Source organism: Pseudophryne corroboree, unplaced genomic scaffold (assembly GCF_028390025.1).
Source record: "Pseudophryne corroboree isolate aPseCor3 unplaced genomic scaffold, aPseCor3.hap2 scaffold_890, whole genome shotgun sequence".
Classification (NCBI taxonomy): domain Eukaryota; kingdom Metazoa; phylum Chordata; class Amphibia; order Anura; family Myobatrachidae; genus Pseudophryne; species Pseudophryne corroboree.
Genome location: NW_026970469.1, coordinates 75,950 through 101,541, shown reverse-complemented (window position 1 = coordinate 101,541; position 25,592 = coordinate 75,950). Strand labels below are relative to the sequence as shown.

Here is a 25,592-nt window from a genome sequence, read left to right as displayed (position 1 = left end):
GCGCCACAGAGACACTTTGCAAAAAGAACATACTGACAAAGTCTAATAAGCATATATCTAGAACGTTTCCTAGAAAAACTTTAAAAAGTCAATAATCTGGAGAGTTTTTGTAAGATGTTTCTTCCATTAACCAATGAAGAAACACATTGGTACTTTCCCATGATGAGTGAGTGCTTCAGGATCTCTTGCACTTACATGTGCAGCAGAGTACTGCAATGGAAGCATGCTGGGCCCATTACCAAGAGGTAGGCAGATTGAAACTATCCTCTGCTATATGCATTTTTTTTGTTAATTAAAGTAATCCAAAACTGGGATTGATATGTTAGCTCTTTTATGTTTACTTAAAGTACAATAACTTTTACCATTTTAATTTGTTTTAATAGTATATTGACAGTATTGTTTTCTTTCAAAAATCCACTTAATTTTCTTTACCCTATTATTAAAATGGTAATTGACAAAAACAAACTACATTGTCACCAGAAGAGCAATACAAAATGTACAAGTGATATATTAAAATCATCTTTCCAGCTTGAATTTCAATGATGCATTGGGGCAACGATTTTGTGAGAAACATTTTCACCCTTAAATAAAGATTTTCTTAATTCCTTACCTGTGTGCTAATTAGATATCACCTTGTTTTCACATTAAACAGACTTCCACATGAGAAAGCAGCAAGGATGCAGTGGTGTTAATGTTTCCTGGTGTCAACCTGTATTATTTCAGTAGACATTGAAATGAGGATGCATCTTGCTGCCTTTCCAATGAAGCAAGTTTAATTTAGTAATAGGTTAAAAACCATCCTTACAAAGGTGTTAATCAGAGACTTGGCTTTGTGGACACTTTTCAGAGAACAAATTTGTTAGCATAAAAATAAAGCCAGAAAATTAAGAGCTGTTTAATCACTCAATTTGATTTTTTTTGCCAGCATATTTCTTTTTCTCTGCAACCCACTGCTAAATTGTGCTTCCTAGCTGTTTTTATAAAATCACTGAATCAAATCTAACTCTGATTACATCAGAGAAGGCCACGTACCCTACACCAGAACAGGGGGATTTGAAATTTTGACTTGTCTACTTAAAGATCACCAAAATCTGATAACAAGGTCAATTACGTCCCTGGGTGGGATTGAACCACCAACCTTTTGGTTAATCGCCGTGCACACTAAATGATTGCGCCACAGAGACACTTTGCAAAAGTCCATACTGACAAAGGCTAATAAGCATTCATCTAAAACGTTTCCTAGAAAAACTTTAAAAAGTCAATAATCTGGAGAGTTTTTGTAAGATGTTTCTTCCATCAACCAACGAAGAAACACATTGGTACTTTCCCATGATGAGTGAGTGCTTCAGGATCTCTTGCACTTACATGTGCAGCAGAGTACAGCAATGGAAGCATGCTGGGCCCATAACCCAGCGGTAGGCAGATTGAAACTATCCTTTGCTATATGCATTTTTTTTGTTAATTTAAGTAATCAAAACTGGGATTGATATTTTTGCTCTTTTATTTTTACTTGAAGTACAATAATTTTTACCATTTTAATTTGTTTAAATCCACTTAATTTTCTTTACCCTATTATTAAAAGGGTAATTGACAAAAACAAACTACATTGTCACCAGAAGAGCAATACAAAATGTACACATGATATATTAAAATCATCTTTCCAGCTTGAATTTCAATGATGCATTGGGGCAACGATTTTGTGAGAAACATCTTCACCCTTAAATAAAGATTTTCTCAATTCCTTACCTGTGTGCTAATTAGATATCACCTTGTTTTCACATTAAACAGACTTCCACATGAGAAAGCAGCAAGGATGCAGTGGCGTTAATGTTTCCTGGTGTCAACCTGTATTATTTCAGTAGACATTGAAATGAGGATGCATCTTGCTGCCTTTCCAATGAAGCAAGTTTAATTTAGTAATAGGTGAAAAACCATCCCTACAAAGGTGTTAATCAGAGACTTGGCTTTGTGGACACTTTTCAGAGAACAAATTTGTTAGCATAAAAATAAAGCCAGAAAATGAAGAGCTGTTTAATCACTCAATTGGATTTTTTTTGCTAGCATATTTCTTTTTCTCTGCAAACCACTGCTAAATTGTGCTTCCTATCTGTTTTTATAAAATCACTGAATCAAATCTAACTCTGATTACATCAGAGAAGGCCAGGTACCCTATACCATAAAAGGGGGTTTGAAATTTTGACTTGTCTACTTAAAGATCACCAAAATCTGATAACAAGGTAAATTACGTCCCTGGGTGGGATTGAACCACCAACCTTTTGGTTAGTAGCCAGACACACTAACCGATTGCGCCACAGAGACACTTTGTAAAAAGTACATACTGACAAAGGCTAATAAGCATACATCTAGAACGTTTCCTAGAAAAACTTTAAAAAGTCAATAATCTGGAGAGTTTTTGTAAGATGTTTCTTCCATCAACCAACGAAGAAACACATTGGTACTTTCCCATGATGAGTGAGTGCTTCAGGATCTCTTGCACTTACATGTGCAGCAGAGTACTGCAATGGAAGCATGCTGGGCCCATAACCCAGAGGTAGGCAGATTGAAACTATCCTTTGCTATATGCATTTTTTTTTTTGTTAATTTAAGTAATCAAAACTGGGATTGATATTTTTGCTCTTTTATTTTTACTTAAAGTACCATAACTTTTACCATTTTAATTTGTTTTAATAGTATATTGACAGTATTGTTTTCTTTCAAAAATCCACTTAATTTTCTTTACCCTATTATTAAAATGGTAATTGACAAAAACAAACTACATTGTCACCAGAAGAGCAATACAAAATGTACAAGTGATATATTAAAATCATCTTTCCAGCTTGAATTTCAATGATGCATTGGGGCAACGATTTTGTGAGAAACATCTTCACCCTTAAATAAAGATTTTCTTAATTCCTTACCTGTGTGCTAATTAGATATCACCTTGTTTTCACATTAAACAGACTTCCACATGAGAAAGCAGCAAGGATGCTGAGGCGTTAATGTTTCCTGGTGTCAACCTGTATTATTTCAGTAGACATTGAAATGAGGATGCATCTTGCTGCCTTTCCAATGAAGCGTTTAATTTAGTAATAGGTGAAAAACCATCCCTACAAAGGTGTTAATCAGAGACTTGGCTTTGTGGACACTTTTCAGAGAACAAATTTGTTAGCATAAAAATAAAGCCAGAAAATGTAGAGCTGTTTAATCACTCAATTGGATTTTTTTTGCCAGCATATTTCTTTTTCTCTGCAACCCACTGCTAAATTGTGCTTCCTAGCTGTTTTTATTAAATCACTGAATCAAATCTAACTCTGATTACATCAGAAAAGGCCAGGTACCCTACACCATAACAGGGGGTTTGAAATTTTGACTTGTCTACTTAAAGATCACCAAAATCTGATAACAAGGTCAATTACGTCCCTGGGTGGGATTGAACCACCAACCTTTTGGTTAGTAGCCGGACACACTAACCGATTGCGCCACAGAGACACTTCACAAAAAGTACATACTGACAAAGGCTAATAAGCATACATCTAGAACATTTCCTAGAAAAACTTTAAAAAGTCAATAATCTGGAGAGTTTTTGTAAAATGTTTCTTCCATCAACCAACAAAGAAACACATTGGTACTTTCCCATGATGAGTGAGTGCTTCAGGATCTCTTGCACTTACATGTGCAGCAGAGTACAGCAATGGAAGCATGCTGGGCCCATAACCCAGCGGTAGGCAGATTGAAACTATCTTCTGCTATATGCATTTTTTTTTTGTTAATTTAAGTAATCAAAACTGGGATTGATATGTTAGCTCTTTTATGTTTACTTAAAGTACAATAACTTTTACCATTTTAATTTGTTTTAATAGTATATTGACAGTATTGTTTTCTTTCAAAAATCCACTTAATTTTCTTTACCCTATTATTAAAATGGTAATTGACAAAAACAAACTACATTGTCACCAGTAGAGCAATACAAAATGTACAAGTGATATATTAAAATCATCTTTCCAGCTTGAATTTCAATGATGCATTGGGGCAACGATTTTGTGAGAAACATCTTCACCCTTAAATAAAGATTTTCTTAATTCCTTACCTGTGTGCTAATTAGATATCACCTTGTTTTCACATTAAACAGACTTCCACATGAGAAAGCAGCAAGGATACAGTGGTGTTAATGTTTCCTGGTGTCAACCTGTATTATTTCAGTAGACATTGAAATGAGGATGCATCTTGCTGCCTTTCCAATGAAGCAAGTTTAATTTAGTAATAGGTGAAAAACCATCCCTACAAAGGTGTTAATCAGAGACTTGGCTTTGTGGACACTTTTCAGAGAACAAATTTGTTAGCATAAAAATAAAGCCAGAAAATGAAGAGCTGTTTAATCACTCAATTGGATTTTTTTTGCCAGCATATTTCTTTTTCTCTGCAACCCACTGCTAAATTGTGCTTCCTAGCTGTTTTTATAAAATCACTGAATCAAATCTAACTCTGATTACATCAGAGAAGGCCAGGTACCCTACACCATAACATGGGGTTTGAAATTTTGATTTGTCTACTTAAAGATCACCAAAATCTGATAACAAGGTCAATTACGTCCCTGCTTGGGATTGAACCACCAACCTTTTGGTTAATAGCCGGACACACTAACCGATTGCGCCACAGAGACACTTTGCAAAAAGTACATACTGACAAAGTCTAATAAGCATATATCTAGAACGTTTCCCAGAAAAACTTTAAAAAGTCAATAATCTGGAGAGTTTTTGTAAGATGTTTCTTCCATTAACCAATGAAGAAACACATTGGTACTTTCCCATGATGAGTGAGTGCTTCAGGATCTCTTGCACTTACATGTGCAGCAGAGTACTGCAATGGAAGCATGCTGGGCCCATTACCCAGAGGTAGGCAGATTGAAACTATCCTCTGCTATATGCATTTTTTTTTTGTTAATTAAAGTAATCCAAAACTGGGATTGATATGTTAGCTCTTTTATGTTTACTTAAAGTACAATAACTTTTACCATTTTAATTTGTTTTAATAGTATATTGACAGTATAGTTTTCTTTAAAAAATCCACTTAATTTTCTTTACCCTATTATTAAAAGGGTAATTGACAAAAACAAACTACATTGTCACCAGAAGAGCAATACAAAATGTACAAGTGATATATTAAAATCATCTTTCCAGCTTGAATTTCAATGATGCATTGGGGCAACGATTTTGTGAGAAACATTCTCACCCTTAAATAAAGATTTTCTTAATTCCTTACCTGTGTGCTAATTAGATATCACCTTGTTTTCACATTAAACAGACTTCCACATGAGAAAGCAGCAAGGATGCAGTGGCGTTAATGTTTCCTGGTGTCAACCTGTATTATTTCAGTAGACATTGAAATGAGGATGCATCTTGCTGCCTTTCCAATGAAGCGTTTAATTTAGTAATAGGTGAAAAACCATCCCTACAAAGGTGTTAATCAGAGACTTGGCTTTGTGGACACTTTTCAGAGAACAAATTTGTTAGCATAAAAATAAAGCCAGAAAATGAAGAGCTGTTTAATCACTCAATTGGATTTTCTTTGCCAGCATATTTCTTTTTCTCTGCAACCCACTGCTAAATTGTGCTTCCTAGCTGTTTTTATTAAATCACTGAATCAAATCTAACTCTGATTACATCAGAAAAGGCCAGGTACCCTACACCATAACAGGGGGTTTGAAATTTTGACTTGTCTACTTAAAGATCACCAAAATCTGATAACAAGGTCAATTACGTCCCTGGGTGGGATTGAACCACCAACATTTTGGTTAGTAGCCGGACACACTAACCGATTGCGCCACAGAGACACTTCACAAAAAGTACATACTGACAAAGGCTAATAAGCATACATCTAGAACGTTTCCTAGAAAAACTTTAAAAAGTCAATAATCTGGAGAGTTTTTGTAAAATGTTTCTTCCATCAACCAACAAAGAAACACATTGGTACTTTCCCATGATGAGTGAGTGCTTCAGGATCTCTTGCACTTACATGTGCAGCAGAGTACTGCAATGGAAGCATACAGGGCCCATAACCCAGAGGTAGGCAGATTGAAACTATCCTTTGCTATATGCATTTTTTTTGTTAATTTAAGTAATCAAAACTGGGATTGATATTTTTGCTCTTTTATTTTTACTTGAAGTACAATAATTTTTACCATTTTAATTTGTTTAAATCCACTTAATTTTCTTTACCCTATTATTAAAAGGGTAATTGACAAAAACAAACTACATTGTCACCAGAAGAGCAATACAAAATGTACACGTGATATATTAAAATCATCTTTCCAGCTTGAATTTCAATGATGCATTGGGGCAACGATTTTGTGAGAAACATCTTCACCCTTAAATAAAGATTTTCTTAATTCCTTACCTTTGTGCTAATTAGATATCACCTTGTTTTCACATTAAACAGACTTCCACATGAGAAAGCAGCAAGGATGCAGTGGCGTTAATGTTTCCTGGTGTCAACCTGTATTATTTCAGTAGAAATTGAAATGAAGATGCATCTTGCTGCCTTTCCAATGAAGCAAGTTTAATTTAGTAATAGGTGAAAAACCATCCCTACAAAGGTGTTAATCAGAGACTTGGCTTTGTGGACACTTTTCAGAGAACAAATTTGTTAGCATAAAAATAAAGCCAGAAAATGAAGAGCTGTTTAATCACTCAATTGGATTTTTCTGCCAGCATATTTCTTTTTCTCTGCAAACCACTGCTAAATTGTGCTTCCTAGCTGTTTTTATAAAATCACTGAATCAAATCTAACTCTGATTACATCAGAGAAGGCCAGGTACCCTACACCATAACAGGGGGTTTGAAATTTTGACTTGTCTACTTAAAGATCACCAAAATCTGATAACAAGGTCAATTACGTCCCGGGGTGGGATTGAGCCACCAACCTTTTGGTTAGTAGCCAGCCACACTAACCGATTGCGCCACAGAGACACTTTGTAAAAAGTATATACTGACAAAGGCTAATAAGCATACATCTAGAACGTTTCCTAGAAAAACTTTAAAAAGTCCATAATCTGGAGAGTTTTTGTAAGATGTTTCTTCCATCAACCAACGAAGAAACACATTGGTACTTTCCCATGATGAGTGAGTGCTTCAGGATCTCTTGCACTTACATGTGCAGCAGAGTACAGCAATGGAAGCATGCTGGGCCCATAACCCAGCGGTAGGCAGATTGAAACTATCCTCTGCTATATGCATTTTTTGTTGTTAATTTAAGTAATCAAAACTGGGATTGATATGTTAGCTCTTTTATGTTTACTTAAAGTACAATAACTTTTACCATTTTAATTTGTTTTAATAGTATATTGACAGTATTGTTTTCTTTCAAAAATCCACTTAATTTTCTTTACCCTATTATTAAAATGGTAATTGACAAAAACAAACTACATTGTCACCAGTAGAGCAATACAAAATGTACAAGTGATATATTAAAATCATCTTTCCAGCTTGAATTTCAATGATGCATTGGGGCAACGATTTTGTGAGAAACATCTTCACCCTTAAATAAAGATTTTCTTAATTCCTTACCTGTGTGCTAATTAGATATCACCTTGTTTTCACATTAAACAGACTTCCACATGAGAAAGCAGCAAGGATACAGTGGTGTTAATGTTTCCTGGTGTCAACCTGTATTATTTCAGTAGACATTGAAATGAGGATGCATCTTGCTGCCTTTCTAATGAAGCAAGTTTAATTTAGTAATAGGTGAAAAACCATCCCTACAAAGGTGTTAATCAGAGACTTGGCTTTGTGGACACTTTTCAGAGAACAAATTTGTTAGCATAAAAATAAAGCAAGAAAATGAAGAGCTGTTTAATCACTCAATTGGATTTTTTTTGCCAGCATATTTCTTTTTCTCTGCAACCCACTGCTAAATTGTGCTTCCTAGCTGTTTTTATAAAATCACTGAATCAAATCTAACTCTGATTACATCAGAGAAGGCCAGGTATCCTACACCATAACAGGGGGTTTGAAATTTTGACTTGTCTACTTAAAGATCACCAAAATCTGATAACAAGGTCAATTACGTCCCTGGTTGGGATTGAACCACCAACCTTTTGGTTAGTAGCCGGACACACTAACCGATTGCGCCACAGAGACACTTTGCAAAAAGTACATACTGACAAAGTCTAATAAGCATATATCTAGAACGTTTCCTAGAAAATCTTTAAAAAGTCAATAATCTGGAGAGTTTTTGTAAGATGTTTCTTCCATTAACCAATGAAGAAACACATTGGTACTTTCCCATGATGAGTGAGTGCTTCAGGATCTCTTGCACTTACATGTGCAGCAGAGTACTGCAATGGAAGCATGCTGGGCCCATTACCCAGAGGTAAGCAGATTGAAACTATCCTCTGCTATATGCATTTTTTTGTTAATTAAAGTAATCCAAAACTGGGATTGATATGTTAGCTCTTTTATGTTTACTTAAAGTACAATAACTTTTACCATTTTAATTTGTTTTAATAGTATATTGACAGTATTGTTTTCTTTCAAAAATCCACTTAATTTTCTTTACCCTATTATTAAAATGGTAATTGACAAAAACAAACTACATTGTCACCAGAAGAGCAATACAAAATGTACAAGTGATATATTAAAATCATCTTTCCAGCTTGAATTTCAATGATGCATTGGGGCAACGATTTTGTGAGAAACATCTTCACCCTTAAATAAAGATTTTCTTAATTCCTTACCTGTGTGCTAATTAGATATCACCTTGTTTTCACATTAAACAGACTTCCACATGAGAAAGCAGCAAGGATACAGTGGTGTTAATGTTTCCTGGTGTCAACCTGTATTATTTCAGTAGACATTGAAATGAGGATGCATCTTGCTGCCTTTCCAATGAAGCAAGTTTAATTTAGTAATAGGTGAAAAACCATCCCTACAAAGGTGTTAATCAGAGACTTGGCTTTGTGGACACTTTTCAGAGAACAAATTTGTTAGCATAAAAATAAAGCCAGAAAATGAAGAGCTGTTTAATCACTCAATTGGATTTTTTTTGCCAGCATATTTCTTTTTCTCTGCAACCCACTGAATCAAATCTAACTCTGATTACATCAGAGAAGGCCAGGTACCCTACACCATAACATGGGGTTTGAAATTTTGATTTGTCTACTTAAAGATCACCAAAATCTGACAACAAGGTCAATTACGTCCCTGGTTGGGATTGAACCACCAACCTTTTGGTTAGTAGCCGGACACACTAACCGATTGCGCCACAGAGACACTTTGCAAAAAGTACATACTGACAAAGTCTAATAAGCATATATCTAGAACGTTTCCTAGAAAAACTTTAAAAAGTCAATAATCTGGAGAGTTTTTGTAAGATGTTTCTTCCATTAACCAATGAAGAAACACATTGGTACTTTCCCATGATGAGTGAGTGCTTCAGGATCTCTTGCACTTACATGTGCAGCAGAGTACTGCAATGGAAGCATGCTGGGCCCATTACCCAGAGGTAGGCAGATTGAAACTATCCTCTGCTATATGCATTTTTTTTGTTAATTAAAGTAATCCAAAACTGGGATTGATATGTTAGCTCTTTTATGTTTACTTAAAGTACAATAACTTTTACCATTTTAATTTGTTTTAATAGTATATTGACAGTATAGTTTTCTTTAAAAAATCCACTTAATTTTCTTTACCCTATTATTAAAAGGGTAATTGACAAAAACAAACTACATTGTCACCAGAAGAGCAATACAAAATGTACAAGTGATATATTAAAATCATCTTTCCAGCTTGAATTTCAATGATGCATTGGGGCAACGATTTTGTGAGAAACATCTTCACCCTTAAATAAAGATTTTCTTAATTCCTTACCTGTGTGCTAATTAGATATCACCTTGTTTTCACATTAAACAGACTTCCACATGAGAAAGCAGCAAGGATGCAGTGGCGTTAATGTTTCCTGGTGTCAACCTGTATTATTTCAGTAGAAATTGAAATGAAGATGCATCTTGCTGCCTTTCCAATGAAGCAGTTTAATTTAGTAATAGGTGAAAAACCATCCCTACAAAGGTGTTAATCAGAGACTTGGCTTTGTGGACACTTTTCAGAGAACAAATTTGTTAGCATAAAAATAAAGCCAGAAAATGAAGAGCTGTTTAATCACTCAATTGGATTTTTCTGCCAGCATATTTCTTTTTCTCTGCAAACCACTGCTAAATTGTGCTTCCTAGCTGTTTTTATAAAATCACTGAATCAAATCTAACTCTGATTACATCAGAGAAGGCCAGGTACCCTACACCATAACAGGGGGTTTGAAATTTTGACTTGTCTACTTAAAGATCACCAAAATCTGATAACAAGGTCAATTACGTCCCGGGGTGGGATTGAGCCACCAACCTTTTGGTTAGTAGCCAGCCACACTAACCGATTGCGCCACAGAGACACTTTGTAAAAAGTATATACTGACAAAGGCTAATAAGCATACATCTAGAACGTTTCCTAGAAAAACTTTAAAAAGTCCATAATCTGGAGAGTTTTTGTAAGATGTTTCTTCCATCAACCAACGAAGAAACACATTGGTACTTTCCCATGATGAGTGAGTGCTTCAGGATCTCTTGCACTTACATGTGCAGCAGAGTACAGCAATGGAAGCATGCTGGGCCCATAACCCAGCGGTAGGCAGATTGAAACTATCCTCTGCTATATGCATTTTTTTTTGTTAATTTAAGTAATCAAAACTGGGATTGATATGTTAGCTCTTTTATGTTTACTTAAAGTACAATAACTTTTACCATTTTAATTTGTTTTAATAGTATATTGACAGTATTGTTTTCTTTCAAAAATCCACTTAATTTTCTTTACCCTATTATTAAAATGGTAATTGACAAAAACAAACTACATTGTCACCAGTAGAGCAATACAAAATGTACAAGTGATATATTAAAATCATCTTTCCAGCTTGAATTTCAATGATGCATTGGGGCAACGATTTTGTGAGAAACATCTTCACCCTTAAATAAAGATTTTCTTAATTCCTTACCTGTGTGCTAATTAGATATCACCTTGTTTTCACATTAAACAGACTTCCACATGAGAAAGCAGCAAGGATACAGTGGTGTTAATGTTTCCTGGTGTCAACCTGTATTATTTCAGTAGACATTGAAATGAGGATGCATCTTGCTGCCTTTCCAATGAAGCAAGTTTAATTTAGTAATAGGTGAAAAACCATCCCTACAAAGGTGTTAATCAGAGACTTGGCTTTGTGGACACTTTTCAGAGAACAAATTTGTTAGCATTAAAATAAAGCCAGAAAATGAAGAGCTGTTTAATCACTCAATTGGATTTTTTTTGCCAGCATATTTCTTTTTCTCTGCAACCCACTGCTAAATTGTGCTTCCTAGCTGTTTTTATAAAATCACTGAATCAAATCTAACTCTGATTACATCAGAGAAGGCCAGGTACCCTACACCATAACAGGGGGTTTGAAATTTTGACTTGTCTACTTAAAGATCACCAAAATCTGATAACAAGGTCAATTACGTCCCTGGGTGGGATTGAACCACCAACCTTTTAGCTAATAGCCGTGCACACTAACTGATTGCGCCACAGAGACACTTTGCAAAAGTCTATACTGACAAAGGCTAATAAGCATTCATCTAAAACGTTTCCTAGAAAAACTTTAAAAAGTCAATAATCTGGAGAGTTTTTGTAAGATGTTTCTTCCAACAACCAACGAAGAAACACATTGGTACTTTCCCATGATGAGTGAGTGCTTCAGGATCTCTTGCACTTACATGTGCAGCAGAGTACTGCAATGGAAGCATGCTGGGCCCATAACCCAGAGGTAGGCAGATTGAAACTATCCTCTGCTATATGCATTTTTTTTTATTAAAGTAATCCAAAACTGGGATTGATATTTTAGCTCTTTTATTTTTACTTAAAGTATAATAACTTTTACCATCTTAATTTGTTTTAATAGTATATTGACAGTATTGTTTTCTTTCAAAAATCCACTTAATTTTCTTTACCCTATTATTAAAATGGTAATTGACAAAAACAAACTACATTGTCACCAGAAGAGCAATACAAAATGTACAAGTGATATATTAAAATCATCTTTCCAGCTTGAATTTCAATGATGCATTGGGGCAACAATTTTGTGAGAAACATCTTCACCATTAAATAAAGATTTTCTTAATTCCTTACCTGTGTGCCACTTAGATATCACCTTGTTTTCACATTAAACAGACTTCCACATGAGAAAGCAGCAAGGATGCATTGGTGTTAATGTTTCCTGGTGTCAACCCGTATTATTTCAGAAGACATTGAAATGAGGATGCTTCTTGCTGCCTTTCCAATGAAGCAAGTTTAATTTAGTAATAGGTGAAAAACCATCCCTACAAAGGTGTTCATCAGAGACTTGGCTTTGTGGACACTTCAGAGAACAAATTTGTTAGCATTAAAATAAAGCCAGAAAATGAAGAGCTGTTCAATCACTCAATTGGATTTTTCTGCCAGCATATTTTTTTTTCTCTGCAACCCACTGCTAAATTGTGCTTCCTAGCTGTTTTTTATAAAATCACTTAATCAAAACGAACTCTGGTTACATCAGAGAAGGCCAGGTACCCTACATCATAAGAGGGGGATTGAAATTTTGACTTGTCTACTTAAAGATCACCAAAACCTGACCACAAGGTCAATTACATCCCTGGGTGGGATTGAACCATCAACCTTTTGGTTAGTAACCGAACACACTAACTGATTGCGCAACAGAGACACTTTGCAAAAGTGCATACTGACAAAGGCTAATAAGCATTCATCTAGAACGTTTCCTAGAAAAACTTTAGAAAGTCAATAATCTGGAGAGTTTTTGTAAGATGTTTCTTCCATCAACCAACGAAGAAACACATTGGTACTTTCCCATGATGAGTGAGTGCTTCAGGATCTCTTGCACTTACATGTGCAGCAGAGTACTGCAATGGAAGCATGCTGGGCCCATAACCCAGAGGTAGGCAGATTGAAACTATCCTCTGCTATATGCATTTTTTTTGTTAATTAAAGTAATCCAAAACTGGGATTGATATTTTAGCTCTTTTATTTTTACTTAAAGTACAATAACTTTTACCATTTTAATTTGTTTTAATAGTATATTGACAGTATTGTTTTCTTTCAAAAATCAACTTAATAGTATCTCACCTGGCAGGTAAGTAGGAGTTGGGCTAGAGCTGGGGAGGGTCGCTGCTCGGGCACCCCCCTGTCAAGTGAAGGAGATCCAACTGAGGCAGCACAAGGGAACTCTTGAAAGAAGAACAAGGCTAGAGGAAGATCTGAGACAAAGAAATCTGACTTTTACCAGAGCTGACCAGAGGAAAGCACAAACACAGTCCCCCACTACCACAAATAATGCAGTCGAGTTTCCCACATTTGGGGAAATCACAGGGGTCAGCATACCCAGAATGCAATGAATGAACCTCACCCTGGGAGAACAATCTTCATGACCATGGTATCTCCTATGCAAAATAAGTATGATTTGGGATAGGGCTGGGGAGGGCCGCTGCTCAGGCACATCTCTGTCAAGTAAAGGAGATTCAACTGAGGCAGCACAAGGGAACTCTCATCTGGGGACAACAACTGCAGGGAGAACACATATTTTCAGATGAACATGGGAGGGCAGAAGGCTGCCTAATACTGAAGCACCCCCAAACAACAAACCAAATGCAACAACTAGTACAAGCATTCCTGGGGGAAGGCCTGCAGCAGATGGATTTGCATATGGTGATGTCATCCAAGCAGTGGGTCAAAGTTGGCTTCAACCCTCGTCTGCATATGAAAAGAGAAAAGGGGCGTGCAGGGCATGGCGGCCTTTTGCGGCGCTTGGATGACCCCTAATTCACATTAAACACCTCCACCCTACTTCGGTGAGGGGCTCATGTTGGCTATGCCCCAGCCCCTGAAGCATTCAAGCTGATTACTTGCAGCAGCTAGGCACTGTAATAGCTCCAGAGCTGCTCTGTAAGGCAACTAAAAGGGTGTGGGCCCTGCAGCACTACCTGTAGTTCGCATTGTGCGTTGGAAGGCACAAAGTAAGCAGACGGGAGAAGTCAAGATAGTGCGCAAGGGCATAGAAGGGAGCGGCTCAAGAAAAGAGAAGTGTAAACAGACAGCAAACTAGGCTGGAGAGAGACATGAGACAAAGAGATCTGAATTATACGAGAGCCGACCAGGGGAAACACAAATTATGCAGTCAAGTTTCCCACATTTGGGGATATCGCAGGAGCAGCACACCCAGAGTGCAATTGGTGAGCCTTGCCCTGGGAGAAGCACCTTCATGATCATAGTATCTCACCTAGCAGGTAAGTAGGAGTTGGGCTAGAGCTGGGGAGGGTCGCTGCTCGGGCACCCCCCTGTCAAGTGAAGGAGATCCAACTGAGGCAGCACAAGGGAACTCTCGAAAGAAGAACAAGGCTAGAGGAAGATCTGAGACAAAGAAATCTGACTTTTACCAGAGCTGACCAGAGGAAAGCACAAACACAGCCCCCCACTACCACAAATAATGCAGTCGAGTTTCCAACATTTGGGGAAATCACAGGGGTCAGCATACCCAGAATGCAATGAATGAACCTCACCCTGGGAGAACAATCTTCATGACCATGGTATCTCCTATGCAAAATAAGTATGATTTGGGATAGGGCTGGGGAGGGCCGCTGCTCATGCACATCTCTGTCAAGTAAAGGCGATTCAACTGAGGCAGCACAAGGGAACTCTCATCTTGGGACAACAACTGCAGGGAGAACACATATTTTCAGATGAACATGGGAGGGCAGAAGGCTGCCTAATACTGAAGCACCCCCAAACAACAAACCAAATGCAACAACTAGTGCAAGCATTCCTGGGGAAGGCCTGCAGCAGATGGATTTGCATATGGTGATGTCATCCAAGCAGTGGGTCAAAGTTGGCTTCAACCCTCGTCTGCATATGAAAAGAAAAAAGGGATGTGCAGGGAATGGCGGCCTTTTGCGGCGCTTGGATGACCCCTAATTCACATTAAACATCTCCACCCTCCTTCGGTGTGGGGCTCATGTTGGCTATGCCCCAGCCCCTGAAGCATTCAAGCTGATTTCTTGCAGCAGCTGGGCACTGTAACAGCTCCAGAGCTGCTCTGTAAAGCATGTAAAAGGGTGTGGGCCCTGCAGCACTACCTGTAATTTGCATTGTGCGTTGGAAGGCACAAAGTAAGCAGACAGGAGAGGTCAGAATAGTGCGCAAGGGCATAGAAGGGAGCGGCTCAAGAAAAGAGAAGTGGAAACAGACAGCAAACTAGGCTGGAGAGAGACCTGAGACAAAGAGATCTGAATTATACGAGAGCCGACCAGGGGAAACACAAATTATGCAGTCAAGTTTCCCACATTTGGGGAAATCACAGGGGCAGCACACCCAGAGTGCAATGGGTGAGCCTTGCTCTGGGAGAAGCACCTACATGATCATAGTATCTCACCTGGCAGGTAAGTAGGAGTTGGGCTAGAGCTGGGGAGGGTCGCTGCTCGGGCACCCCCCTGTCAAGTGAAGGAGATCCAACTGAGGCAGCACAAGGGAACTCTCGAAAGAAGAACAAGGCTAGAGGAAGATCTGAGACAAAGAAATCTGACTTTTACCAGAGCTGACCAGAGGAAAGCACAAACACAGCCCCCCACTACCACAAATAATGCAGTCGAGTTTCCAACATTTGGGGAAATCACAGGGGTCAGCATACCCAGAATGCAATGAATGAACCTCACCCTGGGAGAACAATCTTCATGACCATGGTATCTCCTATGCAAAATAAGTATGATTTGGGATAGGGCTGGGGAGGGCCGCTGCTCATGCACATCTCTGTCAAGTAAAGGCGATTCAACTGAGGCAGCACAAGGGAACTCTCATCTTGGGACAACAACTGCAGGGAGAACACATATTTTCAGATGAACATGGGAGGGCAGAAGGCTGCCTAATACTGAAGCACCCCCAAACAACAAACCAAATGCAACAACTAGTGCAAGCATTCCTGGGGAAGGCCTGCAGCAGATGGATTTGCATATGGTGATGTCATCCAAGCAGTGGGTCAAAGTTGGCTTCAGCTCTCGTCTGCATATGAAAAGAAAAAAGGGATGTGCAGGGAATGGCGGCCTTTTGCGGCGCTTGGATGACCCCTAATTCGCATTAAACATCTCCACCCTCCTTCGGTGTGGGGCTCATGTTGGCTATGCCCCAGCCCCTGAAGCATTCAAGCTGATTTCTTGCAGCAGCTGGGCACTGTAACAGCTCCAGAGCTGCTCTGTAAAGCATGTAAAAGGGTGTGGGCCCTGCAGCACTACCTGTAATTTGCATTGTGCGTTGGAAGGCACAAAGTAAGCAGACAGGAGAGGTCAGAATAGTGCGCAAGGGCATAGAAGGGAGCGGCTCAAGAAAAGAGAAGTGGAAACAGACAGCAAACTAGGCTGGAGAGAGACCTGAGACAAAGAGATCTGAATTATACGAGAGCCGACCAGGGGAAACACAAATTATGCAGTCAAGTTTCCCACATTTGGGGAAATCACAGGGGCAGCACACCCAGAGTGCAATGGGTGAGCCTTGCTCTGGGAGAAGCACCTACATGATCATAGTATCTCACCTGGCAGGTAAGTAGGAGTTGGGCTAGAGCTGGGGAGGGTCGCTGCTCGGGCACCCCCCTGTCAAGTGAAGGAGATCCAACTGAGGCAGCACAAGGGAACTCTCGAAAGAAGAACAAGGCTAGAGGAAGATCTGAGACAAAGAAATCTGACTTTTACCAGAGCTGACCAGAGGAAAGCACAAACACAGTCCCCCACTACCACAAATAATGCCGTCAAGTTTCCCACATTTGGGGAAATCACAGGGGTCAGCATACCCAGAATGCAATGAATGAACCTCAACCTGGGAGAACAATCTTCATGACCATGGTATCTCCTATGCAAAATAAGTATGATTTGGGATAGAGCTGGGGAGGGCCGCTGCTCAGGCACATCTCTGTCAAGTAAAGAAGATTCAACTGAGGCAGCACAAGGGAACTCTCATCTGGGGACAATAACTGCAGGGAGAACACATATTTTCAGATGAACATGGGAGGGCAGAAGGCTGCCTAATACTGAAGCACCCCCTAACAACAAAATAAAATGCAACAACTAGTGCAAGCATTCCTGCGGGAAGGCCTGCAGCAGATGGATTTGCATATGGTGATGTCATCCAAGCAGTGGGTCAAAGTTGGCTTCAACCCTCGTCTGCATATGAAAAGAAAAAAGGGATGTGCAGGGCATGGCGGCCTTTTGCGGCGCTTGGATGACCCCTAATTCACATTAAACACCTCCACCCTCCTTCGGTGTGGGGCTCATGTTGGCTATGCCCCAGCCCCTGAAGCATTCAAGCTGATTTCTTGCAGCAGCTGGGCACTGTAACAGCTCCAGAGCTGCTCTGTAAAGCATGTAAAAGGATGAGGGCCCTGCAGCACTACCTGTAGTTTGCATTGACGTTGGAAGGCACAAAGTAAGCAGACAGGAGAGGTCATAATAGTGCGCAAGGGCATAGAAGGGAGCGGCTCAAGAAAAGAGAAGTGGAAACAGACAGCAAACTAGGCTGGAGAGAGACCTGAGACAAAGAGATCTGAATTATACGTGAGCCGACCAGGGGAAACACAAATTATGCAGTCAAGTTTTCCACATTTGGGGAAATCGCAAGAGCAGCACACCCAGAGTGCAATGGGTGAGCCTTGCCCTGGGAGAAGCACCTTCATGATCATAGTATCTCACCTGGCAGGTAAGTAGGAGTTGGGCTAGAGCTGGGTAGGGTCACTGCTCGGGCACTTCCCTGTCAAGTGAAGGAGATCCAACTGAGTCAGCACAAGGGAACTCTCGAAAGAAGAACAAGGCTAGAGGAAGATCTGAGACAAAGAAATCTGACTTTTACCAGAGCTGACCAGAGGAAAGCACAAACACAGTCCCCCACTACCACAAATAATGAAGTCGAGTTTCCCACATTTGGGGAAACCACAGGGGTCAGCATACCCAGAATGCAATGAATGAACCTCACCCTGGGATAACAGTCTTCATTACCATGATATCTCCTATGCAAAATAAGTATGCTTTGGGATAGGGCTGGGGAGGGCCGCTGCTCAGGCACATCTCTGTCAAGTAAAGGAGATTCAACTGAGGCAGCACAAGGGAACTCTCATCTCGGGACAACAACTGCAGGGAGAACACATATTTTCAGATGAACATGGGAGGGCAGAAGGCTGCCTAATACTGAAGCACCCCCAAACAACAAACCAAATGCAACAACTAGTACAAGCATTCCTGGGGGAAGGTCTGCAGAAGACGGATTTGCATACAGTGATGTCATCCAAGCAGTGGGCCAAAGTTGGCTGGAACCCTCATCTGCATATGAAAAGAGAAAAGGGGTATGCAGGGAATGGCGGCCATTTGCGGCGCTTGGATGACCCTTAGTTCGCATTAAACACCCCCACCCTCCTTCGGTGTGGGGCTCATGTTGGCAATGCCCCAGCCCCTGAAGCATTCAAGCTGATTTCTTGCAGCAGCTTGGCACTGTAACAGCTCCAGAGCTGCTCTGTAATGCAAGTAAAAGTTTGTGGGCCCTGCAGCACTACCTGTAGTTTGCATTGTGCATTGGAAGGCACAAAGTAAGCAGACAGGAGGAGAAGTCAGGATAGTGCACAAGGGTATAGAAGGGAGGGGCTCAAAAAAAAAGAAGTGGAAACAGACTGCAAACTAGGCTGGAGAGAGACCTGAGACAAAGAGATCTGAATTATATGAAAGCCGACCAGTGGAAACACAAATTATGCAGTCAAGTTTCCCACATTTGGGGAAATCACAGGGGCAGCACACCCAGAGTGCAATGGGTGAGCCTTGCCCTGGGAGAAGCACCTTCATGATCATAGTATCTCACCTGGCAGGTAAGTAGGAGTTGGGCTAGAGCTGGGGAGGGTCGCTGCTTGGGCACCCCCCTGTCAAGTAAAGGAGATCCAACTGAGGCAGCACAAGGGAACTCTCGAAAGAAGAACAAGGCTAGAGGAAGATCTGAGACAAAGAAATCTGACTTTTACCAGAGCTGACCAGAGGAAAGCACAAACACAGTCCCCCACTACCACAAATAATGCAGTCAAGTTTCCCACATTTGGGGAAATCACAGGGGTCAGATATCCCAGAATGCAATGAATGAACCTCACCCTGGGAGAGCAATCTTCATGACCATGGTATCTCCTATGCAAAATAAGTATGATTTGGGATAGGGCTGGGGAGGGCCGCTGCTCAGGCACATCTCTGTCAAGTAAAGAAGATTCAACTGAGGCAGCACAAGGGAACTCTCATCTGGGGACAACAACTGCAGGGAGAACACATATTTTCAGATGAACATGGGAGGGCAGAAGGCTGCCTAATACTGAAGCACCCCCAAACAACAAACCAAATGCAACAACTAGTGCAAGCATTCCTGGGGGAAAGCCTGCAGCAGATGGATTTGCATATGGTGATGTCATCCAAGCAGTGGGTCAAAGTTGGCATCAACCCTCGTCTGCATATGAAAAGAGAAAAGGGGCGTGCAGGGCATGGCGGCCTTTTGCGGCGCTTGGATGACCCCTAGTTCGCATTAAACACCTCCACCCTCCTTCGGTGTGGGGCTCATGTTGGCTATGCCCCAGCCCCTGAAGCATTCAAGCTGATTTCTTGCAGAAGCTGGGCACTGTAACAGCTCCAGAGCTGCTCTGTATGGCAAGTAAAAGGGTGTGGGCCCTGCAGCACTACCTGTAGTTCGCATTGTGCGTTGGAAGGCACAAAGTAAGCAGATGGGAGAAGTCAGGATAGTGCGCAAGGGCATAGAAGGGAGCGGCTCAAGAAAAGAGAAGTGGAAACAGACAGCAAACTAGGCTGGAGAGCTCTTCTGTCTATATTTTGCAAACCTGCTCTTGTCCTCTCCAGCTGCTCCATGTAGATTTGACGTCTGGAAAGGTGCATAACCCACTGACAAGCAGGCACACTCCTGCATGAGTTTTCTCTCTCACTAGCTGGATGATACACAATCATTTGCATGTGCTCCACCTCCGACACACCACCCACCCAACCACCCAGTGACCAGAGCCACCCACAAGCCAACTGGCTCCGTGATTTAATTTGCACAGTGTAGTCATCCAGGCAGCATGTCCTTCTCAATGGAAGGATCTCTGTTTCCATGGAATCTTCCACATTGGAATGCTGCGGAATAAAAAGGATTTAAATATTCAGCTTGCTAGCATTCAATGTACCTGCGGCTTGGCTTTAGCACATTGGTCTTCATCCTGTGGCCCTCCAGCTGCTGTGAAACTACACATCCCAGCATGCCCTGCCACATTTTTGCTACTAAGGGATGCTAAAACTGAGGCAGGGCATGCTGGGATGTGTAGTTCCACAGCAGCTGGAGGGTCGCAGGTTGAAGACCCATGTTCTAGCATGCCTGTTCTATGATGCATGTACCGTGATGTCACAATCAGCTTGGAATGGGGTGTCTAGCAGGTATTTGCTGACAGACACTTGAGGGAGACACACATCAGGAGATGCAGCATATCGGAGGTCTTCGATGCCTTTCCAGCAAATGCACACCACCTGCTGCTGGTCTGGACACAAAACAATGCCCACAATCGAAGTCCCAAAATGCCCAACTACAGGATTCATGTAAGTAGTGAATTTAGGAATGAATTTAGAAGTAGGAAATTTAGTTAGTTCACAAGTACATTCAAATTCAGATCTAAAGTCTAGGTAGGCCTCACGTCCTGGCAGCCCCCAGCACTTAAAAATGCCTTGATTAGAGGTAGAGAATTAAATGTAGATAAAAAGTAGACACAAAATAAGACTCCACAGAGCAGTTATCAGGTGTCTTTATCAATTGTTGCATTTAAAAAATCAAGCAATTAGGGAACACAATGTTGCAACAATGTAACCCTATTTGCAAAATAGCACTAAATAAGTTTGTCGATGTAAGACATTTGCAAAGGCGCATCCAAAACACGCTGGAAAATGCAACTGAATCTGTTTTCGGAGGCTAGAATAGGAAATGTGCATCGGTCCTACAAGTACTGAAAGCTCTTCTACCATCTCCCTTTTCTGAAAAGCCATTTAATATATGGTTCCCAGATAGGGGACATATCAGATATTGCCTTTCAAAAACAGCAAATATCATACCACTTCTATTGCCATCAAAGATAAACATTGATTGTTTTCAGATATTGGATTGAAAAAGCAGTCTTTATTGACATAAAGAAGCAAAAAAACATACATAAACATTACACACATAAGTACTGTGTTGCAGCACAGATAAAACACAATACAAATGCTGTCGGTATAGTACAGTTCAAGAACTACAGCACAGGCCAGCCTACACTATAAATCATGAACTGCACTATACATTTAAACAATACAATAATACAACAGTTAATAAGGCTATGGGTGTGGAGTGTAAGAGGGTGAGGGAATCACAAGCCCGAAGCTTTATTGAAAGACAGACACATATAAAGGGAGGATTAATAAATACAAAGATATCCTTTACTATAGAATGTAGTCCAATCCGGTCTTTCAACTCTTCCACAACTTAAAAACTGATAGTGTTCCCAAGCCTTCCATCCTGGAATATCTTCAGTCTCTCGCCAATGAAGAAAACAATCCCTCCAGCAGACTCTTCAACCACGATACAAGATCACAGCCAAAAGGGCGAGAAGCAACTACACTTGCGTTTAACCAAAATAGCTAAAACTTAGTGGAGGAAAGTGCAGTGCACCAAAACATAAGCTGACACAATCATGGAGAATGCGCCAGCATATATGCTCTTCTATCTATATTTTGCAAACCTGCTCTTGTCCCCTCCAGCTGCTCCATGTAGATTTGACGTCTGGCAAGGTGCATAACCCACTGACAAGCAGGCACACTCCTGCATGAGTTTTCACTCTCACTAGCTGGATGATACACATTCATTTGCATGTGCTCCACCTCCGACACACCGCCCACCCAACCACCCAGTCACCAGAGCCACCCACAAGCCAACTGGCTTCGTGACTTAATTTGCACAGTGCAGTCATCCAGGCAGCATGTCCTTCTCAATGGAATAATCTCTGGTTCCATGGAATCTTCCGCATTGGAATGCTGCGGAACAAAAAGGATTTAAACATTCAGCTTGCTAGCATTCAATGTACCTGCGGCTTGGCTCTAGCACATGGGTCTTCATCCTGTGGCCCTCCAGCTGCTGTGAAACTACACATCCCAGCATGCCCTGCCACAGTTTTGCTATTAAGGTATGCTAAAACTGAGGCAGGGCATGCTGGGATGTGTAGTTCCACAGCAGCTGGAGGGTCGCAGGTTGAAGACCCATGTTCTAGCATGCCTGTTCTATGATGCATGTTCCGTGATGTCACAATCAGCTTGGATTGGGATATCTAGCAGGCATTTGCTGACAGCCACTTGAGGTAGACACACATCAGGAGATGCAGCATATCGGAGGTCTTCGATGCCTTTCCAGCAAATGCACACCACCTGCTGCTGGTCTGGACACAAAACAATGCCCACAATTGAAGTCCCAAAATGCCCAACTACAGGATTCATGTAAGTAGTGAGTTTAGGAATGAATTTAGAAGTAGGAAATTAAGTTAGTTCACAAGTACATTCAAATTCAGATCTAAAGTCTAGGTAGGCCTCACGTCCTGGCAGCCCCCAGCATTTAAAAATGCCTTGATTAGAGGTAGGGAATTAAATGTAGATAAGAAGTAGACGCAAAATAAGACTCCACAGAGCAGTTATCAGGTGTCTTTATCAATTGTTGCATTTAAAAAATCAAGCAATTAGGGAACACAATGTTGCAACAATGTAACCCTATTTGCAAAATAGTACTAAATAAGTTTGTCGATGTAAGACATTTGCAAAGGCGCATTTAAAACACACTGGAAAATGCAACTGAATCTGTTTTTGGAGGCTAGAATAGGAAATGTGCATCGGTCCAACAAGTACTGAAAGCTCTTCTACCATCTTCCTTTTCTGAAAAGCCATTTAATATATGGTTCCCAGATAGGGGACATATCAGATATTGCCTTTCAAAAGCAGCAAATATCATACCACTTCTATTGCCATCAAAGATAAACATTGATTGTTTTCAGATATTGGATTGAAAAAGCAGTCTTTATTGACATAAAGAAGCAAAAAAACATACATAAACATTACACACATAAGTACTGTGTTGCAGCACAGATAAAACACAATACAAATGCTGTCGGTATAGTACAGTTCAAGAACTACAGCACAGGCCAGCCTACACTATAAATCATGAACTGCACTATACATTTAAACTATACAATAATACAACAGTTAATAAGGCTATGTGTGTGGAGTGTAAGAGGGTGAGGGAATCACAAGACCGAAGCTTTATTGTAACACAGTCACATATAAGGGGAGGGGCAATAAATAGAAAGGTATCCTTTACTATAGAATGTAGTCCAATCCGACCTCTGTGCTCTTCCACAACTGAAAAACGGATAGTGTTCCCAAGCCTTCCATCCTGGAATATTTTTGGTCTTTCGCCAATGAAGAAAACAATCCCTCCCTCCAGCAGACCCTTCAACCACGATACAAGATCACAGCCAAAAGGCCGAGAAGCAACTACACTTGAGCTTAACAAAAATGGCTAAAACTTAGTGGAGGAAAGTGCAGTGCACCAAAACATAAGCTGACACAATCATGGAGAATGTGCCAGCATATATGCTCTTCTATCTATATTTTGCAAACCTGCTCTTGTCCCCTCCAGCTGCTCTATGTAGATTTGACGTCTGGCAAGGTGCATAACCCACTGACAAGCAGGCACACTCCTGCATGAGTTTTCACTCTCACTAGCTGGATGATACACATTCATTTGCATGTGCTCCACCTCCGACACACCACCCACCCAACCACCCAGTCACCAGAGCCACCCACAAGCCAACTGGCTCCGTGATTTAATTTGCACAGTGCAGTCATCCAGGCAGCATGTCCTTCTCAATAGAATAATCTCTGGTTCCATGGAATCTTCCGCATTGGAATGCTGCGGAACAAAAATGATTTAAACATTCAGCTTGCTAGCATTCAATGTAGCTGCGGCTTGGCTCTAGCACATGGGTCTTCATCCTGTGGCCCTCCAGCTGCTGTGAAACTACACATCCCAGCATGCCCTGCCACAGTTTTGCTATTAAGGTATGCTAAAACTGAGGCAGGGCGTGCTGGTATATGTAGTTCCACAGCAGCTGGAGGGTCGCAGGTTGAAGACCCATATTCTAGCATGCCTGTTCTATGATGCATGTTCCGTGATGTCACAATCAGCTTGGAATGGGGTGTCTAGCATGCATTTGCTGACAGCCACTTGAGGGAGACACACATCAGGAGATGCAGCATATCGGAGGTCTTCGATGCCTTTCCAGCAAATGCACACCACCAGCTGCTGGTCTGGACACAAAACAATGCCCACAATTGAAGGCTCAAAATGCCCAACTACAGGATTAATGTAAGTAGTGAATTTAGGAATGAATTTAGAAGTAGGAAATTAAGTTAGTTCACAAGTACATTCAAATTCAGATCTAAAGTCTAGGTAGGCCTCACGTCCTGGCAGCCCCCAGCATTTAAAAATGCCTTGATTAGAGGTAGGGAATTAAATGTAGATAAGAAGTAGACACAAAATAAGACTCCACAGAGCAATTATCAGGTGTCTTTATCAATTGTTGCATTTAAAAAAATCAAGCAATTAGGGAACACAATGTTGCGACAATGTAACCCTATTTGCAAAATAGTACTAAATAAGTTTGTCGATGTAAGACATTTGCAAAGGCGCAAACAAAACACGCTGGAAAATGCAACTGAATCTGTTTTTGGAGGTTAGAATAGATGCAGGATCAAGTAGCTCAATGGGTAGGGTATTTGATTAGAATTCAACAGGTTATAGGTTTGAATCCTGGGTATGATAGTTTGAGGTGTTATTTAATAAAGTATGTTTATATATTAGTCACACATGGCTTACTTGTACAAATGGCATGTCACCAGTTAGTGCTGACTGCTGATATGCCATTTGCACAAACACGCCATGTGTGACTGTATATGCATTTAAGGAGGGCACCCCGGCAATACCACAAACCATTGAGTGTCAAGTATACTAGATATATCTTCATATCTCATGTGCTTTCTCTGAGACCAATCTTGTTATGCCCCTTCCCCACAAGGCATGCGCCTTTTTTCCATATTGCAAAAATGGGGAGGGGGGGGGGCATATAATTATCTGTCACAGGGCACCAAAAAGTCTAGTTATGGCTCTGGTATGCATTATGTAATCTGGCAGACCATATCTCCAACACTGGCTGGTTGGAATAGAAATCCGGTTATCTATGTGAGCAAATGACCATCAACGATTTACTCTCAAACACTAGAAAATGGACAAAAATGGTCCCCTAAACAAATTGGTTCAATTTTGGGTTTAACTAATTTGTGTAATGACCATTTTTGACCACTTTTCTAGTGTTTGGGAGCAAATGGTTAATTGACATTTGCTCCTATACATTACCAGATTTTCATT

At 40.6% G+C, this 25,592-nt stretch overlaps 11 non-coding genes and 1 pseudogene across 11 annotated transcripts; all 12 read right to left on the bottom strand.

Moving 5' to 3' along the window:
* Positions 1-2,245: 2,245 nt before the first annotated feature.
* On the bottom strand, positions 2,246-2,319 carry TRNAS-ACU (transfer RNA serine (anticodon ACU)). The gene has a single exon. It is a non-coding gene; the product is annotated as a tRNA-Ser (tRNA).
* Positions 2,320-13,354: 11,035 nt separating this feature from the next.
* On the bottom strand, positions 13,355-13,518 carry LOC135044078 (U1 spliceosomal RNA). The gene has a single exon (XR_010236822.1). It is a non-coding gene; the product is annotated as a U1 spliceosomal RNA (small nuclear RNA).
* Positions 13,519-14,189: 671 nt separating this feature from the next.
* LOC135044091 (U1 spliceosomal RNA) lies at positions 14,190-14,352 on the bottom strand. The gene has a single exon (XR_010236832.1). It is a non-coding gene; the product is annotated as a U1 spliceosomal RNA (small nuclear RNA).
* Positions 14,353-14,504: 152 nt separating this feature from the next.
* On the bottom strand, positions 14,505-14,668 carry LOC135044081 (U1 spliceosomal RNA). The gene has a single exon (XR_010236824.1). It is a non-coding gene; the product is annotated as a U1 spliceosomal RNA (small nuclear RNA).
* A 670-nt stretch (positions 14,669-15,338) lies between these two features.
* LOC135044090 (U1 spliceosomal RNA) lies at positions 15,339-15,501 on the bottom strand. The gene has a single exon (XR_010236831.1). It is a non-coding gene; the product is annotated as a U1 spliceosomal RNA (small nuclear RNA).
* Positions 15,502-15,653: 152 nt separating this feature from the next.
* On the bottom strand, positions 15,654-15,817 carry LOC135044079 (U1 spliceosomal RNA). Its single transcript, XR_010236823.1, has one exon. It is a non-coding gene; the product is annotated as a U1 spliceosomal RNA (small nuclear RNA).
* A 670-nt stretch (positions 15,818-16,487) lies between these two features.
* Positions 16,488-16,650, bottom strand: LOC135044089 (U1 spliceosomal RNA). Its single transcript, XR_010236830.1, has one exon. It is a non-coding gene; the product is annotated as a U1 spliceosomal RNA (small nuclear RNA).
* Positions 16,651-16,802: 152 nt separating this feature from the next.
* LOC135044083 (U1 spliceosomal RNA) lies at positions 16,803-16,966 on the bottom strand. The gene has a single exon (XR_010236826.1). It is a non-coding gene; the product is annotated as a U1 spliceosomal RNA (small nuclear RNA).
* A 682-nt stretch (positions 16,967-17,648) lies between these two features.
* LOC135044088 (U1 spliceosomal RNA) lies at positions 17,649-17,800 on the bottom strand (annotated as a pseudogene).
* A 152-nt stretch (positions 17,801-17,952) lies between these two features.
* LOC135044086 (U1 spliceosomal RNA) lies at positions 17,953-18,116 on the bottom strand. Its single transcript, XR_010236828.1, has one exon. It is a non-coding gene; the product is annotated as a U1 spliceosomal RNA (small nuclear RNA).
* Positions 18,117-18,790: 674 nt separating this feature from the next.
* LOC135044087 (U1 spliceosomal RNA) lies at positions 18,791-18,953 on the bottom strand. Its single transcript, XR_010236829.1, has one exon. It is a non-coding gene; the product is annotated as a U1 spliceosomal RNA (small nuclear RNA).
* Positions 18,954-19,105: 152 nt separating this feature from the next.
* On the bottom strand, positions 19,106-19,269 carry LOC135044082 (U1 spliceosomal RNA). Its single transcript, XR_010236825.1, has one exon. It is a non-coding gene; the product is annotated as a U1 spliceosomal RNA (small nuclear RNA).
* Between the last annotated feature and the right edge of the window lie 6,323 nt (positions 19,270-25,592).